A 6,234-nucleotide genomic window follows, 5' to 3' on the forward strand; every position below is an offset into this window, starting at 1 on the left:
TGACATGGTTTACCGGTTTAATTCAAATTCAGTTTTAATACAACTCAAAACCGGCTAGAATAACGAGTCAAGGTCCAACCGGGCAATCCGGTTTTCAAAACACTAGTCATCACCATAATGATTCTTTTTTTTTAGAGAAATATGTTAGCCATCTAAACATATAATATAATACTCATTAAACTAAATATTAAATTAATTATTAATGTACAAAACATATTATTCCTTCTTTGCTTAAGTATAAGCTACAAAATTACATAATGTGATAAATATATATAAGGAGTTTTCTTGCGCCATGCGCAAATATACTAATTTTTAGCTAAATTTTTATTTATTTTATTTTAAATAAAAATAAATTTACGTTTTCATACTATTATTTTTATATTTTAAATTCATCGGTCTGGAAAAGAGTGAAATCACAACTATTTTTTTGTAATTTTGTTTCATTTGATTTGTTTTATTTATTTTAATTTTATTTTATATGAATTTTATTGGAGAAGAATTATATTTTATATAACTTTGAATTTTATTTATTTATATTTAGTGATTATTTATTTTGAATATGTTTCTTATCCTCTAAGTGTATAAATTTTAATAATGATTGGGTTTCTGTTTAAATGTATAGCTAATATGTTAAACTCGTAAACTCAATTTCTTAATTAATCAAATAAACTAATGGATGCTAATAAAATTTTAAACATTTAATCATCCAAAAAAATTGATTAGCATTGCTTTAGTTTTGTGTTCCCTAATGCACACTTACACTTTATTTTAATAAAATATAAAATATATATAGAAAATATGATAAATAAGTTAATTTAAAATTAAAATATAATTATATTTAGTTTATTTTTATAAATATGATATATATAATTTTATTTTATTTCAATGGTGATATATGAATTATTAGTTATTAATATATTTTAAAAGTCTTGCCAAAATAAACATTTACACAGAAATGCTAACTTCTAAATAGTGATATAAACATTATTAGTCATTACCATTTTTATAAATTCTTACTAGAAATATATAAATTTGTAAAAGTTATTATTATTACCATATTTAAAAGTCTTTAACAAAAATATAAATTTTTATAAGAAAATTTTCATGTCAAATTAACTTGATCTCATGTCATTATTTTCTAAAAACATGTCATTTTTTTGGGTGAGAATGAACACTGTGATGACATGTGTACAAAACCACTTTGCAATTAATATTTAGGAGATACTACAATCAATGACTTTGAATAATAATGATTTGATAACAATTTGTGTATCATCTATCATCTTTATTTAATTTTATATTATTAAAATAAATTAATTAATCATATTAATCATCTAATAAAAATAGATTTTCCTTATATTTTGAATTTTAAAGATGACTATAAATTACTAAAATTGTTAAAATTAATGGTTTAATTTTATTATTATAATAAGATACAAATGATCATAAGAACTTATGAATATGAAATTTCATTTAATAGAACTGTAGATTAAAAAAAAAATATATATATATATATATATCTATTTCAATATCGTTTAAATTTAGCTGTATATATATATATATTTTTTTTTCTGAACATTTGAAAAGACTAGAGACATTATTTCAAGGCTCTAATGTTATAATATGTGTTACTGTTTTCAGAATTTATTGTTGATGAAGAACTAGAAGCCATGGGTAAGAAAATGGTCACACATTGTGGAGGACTACCATTAGCCGTTAAAGTGTTGGGAGGCTTGTTAGCTAATAAAAGCATGGTTGAAGAGTGGAAAAGAGTAGATGACAATATTCAAAGTCAGATAGTTCGCATAGATGACAACAGTCAAGATTCGGTTTACCGAGTATTGTCTATGAGCTATGAAGACTTGCCAATGCAGTTAAAGCATTGCTTCCTCTACCTAGCTCATTTTCCTGAAGATGACAAGATACAAATGGACATATTATATTATCTATGGGCAGCAGAAGGCATAATAAAGTCAAGTGGCGATGGAGAAACCACTTGGGAAATTGGAGAAGACTACATAGACGAGCTAGTACGGAGAAATATGATTATTGGAGTAAAAGAGGAATTGAGTTGCAGATGGGCGTATTGTCAAATGCATGACACGATGAGAGAAGTATGTTTATATAAAGCCAAAGAAGAGAACTTTCTTCAGATTATCAAAGTCCCTACTTCTTCTATGTCTACCATCAATGCTCTTACTCCTACCAGATCTCGCAGACTCGTAGTACACGGTGGTGGTAATTCACTTGATATGCTGGGAGGTAAAAACAATCAAAAAGCTAGATCTGTTTTGGGTTTTGGACTCGACAGCAAATCGTCGAAGCAGTCAGGTCAAGGACTCAGAAATTTACAATTACTTAGGGTCTTGGATTTGAGTTTAGATTATAAAAGCGGCGACTCTAGAGGGTGGAGAATACCATCCAGCTTTGGAAAGCTCATTCATTTGAGATATTTGAGCTTACACATGCGTTGGGCAACTGATGTACCTTCTTCTTTACGGAAATGAAATACTTCATCTGCCAAGTATCTTTAAAGAGATGGTAGAGTTGAGGTTCCTGCAGCTTTAAAGAGATGGTAGAGTTGAGGTTCCTGCAGCTTCCCCTTCTTCTTGACGCTAAAACAAAGTTGGAATTGGGCAATCTAGTGAACCTGGAGTGCTTGGGCTGGTTCCAATCAGAAAACGGTAGCATCACAGACTTCCTCCGAATGAAAAAGCTCAGGACTCTCCACATAAAACTCAAAGGCAGGTATACTTCTGAAACTCTAGCGTCATCTCTCTGTGAATTAAGAAACCTGGAGGAGCTTAGATTGATCGATGAGAACAACGAATCCGATGGGGCTTATGATTTGGATTTCGTTTGGAATTTCATTCATCTAAGGGAATTATGGATGGGTATACATATGACAAGGCTCCCTGATCACTCTCGATTGCCTCCCAACCTTGCACACATATGTCTAATTAAATGTGAATTGGAGGATGATCCACTGCAGATTCTGGAAAAGTTGCTTCATTTGAAGTCGGCTGTATTACATTACAGATCTTTCGTGGGGAGGAAGATGGTGTGTTCAAAAGGTGGATTCCCTCAATTATGTAAGCTAGACATAATGTTCCTACACGACTTGGAAGAGTGGATAGTCGAAGAAGGGTCGATGCCATGTCTTCGTACCTTGTCTATTCAAAGTTGCTACCGGAAGGGCTCAAGTATATCACTTCTTTAAAGAAACTGGAAATCATACATAAGAACAAGGAGTGGAAGACGACACTCGTACCAGGTGGGGAAAGTTACCACAAAGTCCAACACATTCCTAGTGTTCAATTAAACTATTTTGGCCACGAATAAGGAGAATAAAACTGTCTCAGGTATATATTCTTTTTTGGTATAATGTCAATATTGTTCATTTTGTTGGTTATATATCCTCCTTGAAGTTTAGTGTGAAAGTCTAAACTCTCTGTTATTCGGTTTTCAGGTGAACCTACTCAGGATCAGTACCCACCACTATCGATTGTGTGATATGATAATAAGTCGTTTTTGTTGTATGAAGTTTACATATCTTGTTTGTGATATATTCCGTATATCTATTTGCATGCTCATTCACTCGTCTCATAAGATTCTTCTCCTCTGCTAAAGGATCACTCTAAATCCAAAAATCCACTTCATTAATTTACAATAGTACAATACTAGTGAGATGATAAAATTGTGATGTAAATTATCCTTTTTCTTGCTGAGCATTGTCTTCTATGCGTTGTTGCTAAATTTTTATTTTTCACATACTAGTAACTGCGCAGTGGAAGCGCTTACCGATAAGCAATGATGAGCCTCCTCCTCCTCGAGCTTACCATACAATGACTAGTATTGGAGCTCGTCATCTTTTAATTGGTGGTTTTGATGGAAAGTCAACCTTCGGTGATCTTTGGTGGCTGGTTCCTGAAGGTATTAAACTCTTATTTGTACTAATGTTTTACTCCAACTTAGCTATCATTCTGTGTACATGCATCATCAGTTACAATCTCGGTGCTGGTCACAGATTATAGGCAATTAGAGACACTTAATTTCTAGCATACTCTTTTTTTTCTTCTTTATCAAGTTTGTATTGAAAGTTTTGAAGTTTTACACATCTGATTGAATTTACTGAACTGTTTTAGCCTTCTGAAAATGTTGTTATTCGTTGTGAAAGAAAGAAATGGATTAAAGAAAGAAATGTTGTTAGCGATCTAACTCTTTTTCTCTTTTCTCAGATGATTCCATAGCCAAGAGGTCTTCTGTACCTCAAATTAGAAACCCTCCTGAGACTAAAGAGTCAGAGAGAGATTTGGATACGGTAACTGTGGTTCCTGCTCATCATCTTATGTGTTTCTCGCCAATGCAGTTAAATTAGCTTTTCAACGTGTTTTAACACCAAGAGTTTGGTCACAGCAGGAAAGAGGACAAGAGGGATTCACTATCGTCGACTTGCAAAAGAAAATGGGAATCTCTGTTGCATCAGGGTTACTACGCCGTCATATCCCCGAGGAGTCAGAAGATCAAGAGTTCGTTGAGTTAGGAACCAGATTGATCGAGGGAGATGCAGTTGATAATCGAGCCTCCATGATTCAGGTGAGTTTTTCCTCTTGTCTATTTTAGAATGTGTGATTGTGTTATTCTTGTACTGAAAATGCGTCCCAATGAAAGGATGGCAGCTGAAGCACTTCGTCAACATTGGAAAGAGTCCACTCCAGAGACTTTGCAGTTAAAAGAGCTTAATGCCTTGCTTCGAGATTATCAGCGACTTGTTACCCGAAAATACACGTGAGTTCTTACTCATTCCAACTATTTCAGACTCAGTTCTTGTTTATGTAGATTATCTTTTATTTCACTAAAAATAGTTGTTCTTTGATTGCGCTTGGAATGGCATTAGAATAACTTAGATAAATCTCCTGAGAGTTTAGGAGTGTTATATAGAGTTAATATGAATATCATTTTTTGTGTCTTGAATAGCCCTTGAAACTTTTTAATCCAAGAATTGCCAAAACTGATTCATTTCTTAATGTTGTGAAGTCCTCACATAAAAGTTGATTGTAAATGCATCGCTTTGTACCCCTCTGAAAAGTATTAAATGTCATGAAATCTCACATCTGCTTCTCCCTTTCCTTCACACGTTTGTTTTCATTTGTTGTGGCGGGTTTCCATCAGAGCACAGAGCAGCTTAACACCTGCAGATTTTGGAAAGAAGACCTTTACGTTTTATCATATCAAAACTTCTTCCGAGGTACTTCTGCATACTTTCTTCCTGTTATTAGCTTTATTGAACATTTGACACCAATCAATCATACATCAGGCTTTCCTCTGACATGTCAAGTTTTCATTTTGCTATTCTCAGTTACGGATGGATGACATCCCCAAGTTGCTGGAAGAATACAAAACCCTTCTAATCTGATTGAGGAGCTCTACCATAAAACTCACAAGGAGATATACTAAAACCCTTCTAAACTCATCAAGTAGCTGCCAAGAAGATCACCAAGATTGCTATCAGCATTACCATTCGCAAACAACAAAGCTAAAAATTCTCAAAAGAATCATCTCTGATAGACAACAAGACATGTACAACTTCTTCTTAGTCAAGGACAAAAACATATACCCATATGTAAGATTTTCATTATTTCTACTTAAATCCATATCTCAGCGTCTGCTCTTTGCTTTAAAGCCAATGGGAAAGTAAGGAAAAAAGTAGGCAAACTTCACCTCTTATACTTAGAAATGGATTACTACAACAACAACGGTACTCTTGATAACTTAAACCATAGAGTTTCTGTCTGCTTAGACCCGTATTGTCTTTTTTCTCTATCCCCTAAAACAACTCAAACTCAAGATGATCTCCCATGGCTTTACATTCAAGATACCCATTACTATTCCCTTTAGGAGAGGTTGCTTCAGTTGCACCATTGTCATATACATCAGGCAGCTCAGGGGGAATGGCGCAGCGGATGAGAGCCCAGTTCAATCCTTCAAAGAAAGGATGCCTCTTGATCTCAGCAGCTCCTTTCTCCCACCCGAGACGGCTCTCCGGATCCTTCATCACCAACCTCCTGATCAAATCCTTTGCCTGGAAGCTCACAAGAGGGCTATCAGGAAACTTAAGGTTCTGAAACACAACGTTGGACAATGTCTCCTCATTGTCATAACCTTTAAACGGTGTCTTCCCGTATAAAAGCTCATAGAGAAGGACCCCAAAAGTCCACCAGTCTACCGCAGCAC

General features: G+C 33.9%; 1 pseudogene; it reads left to right on the forward strand.

Moving 5' to 3' along the window:
* LOC103848412 overlaps nucleotides 1-6,234 on the forward strand; it is a 76,976-nt pseudogene that overhangs the window by 56,535 nt on the left and 14,207 nt on the right.

Source organism: Brassica rapa, chromosome A05 (assembly GCF_000309985.2).
Source record: "Brassica rapa cultivar Chiifu-401-42 chromosome A05, CAAS_Brap_v3.01, whole genome shotgun sequence".
NCBI classification, from domain to species: domain Eukaryota; kingdom Viridiplantae; phylum Streptophyta; class Magnoliopsida; order Brassicales; family Brassicaceae; genus Brassica; species Brassica rapa.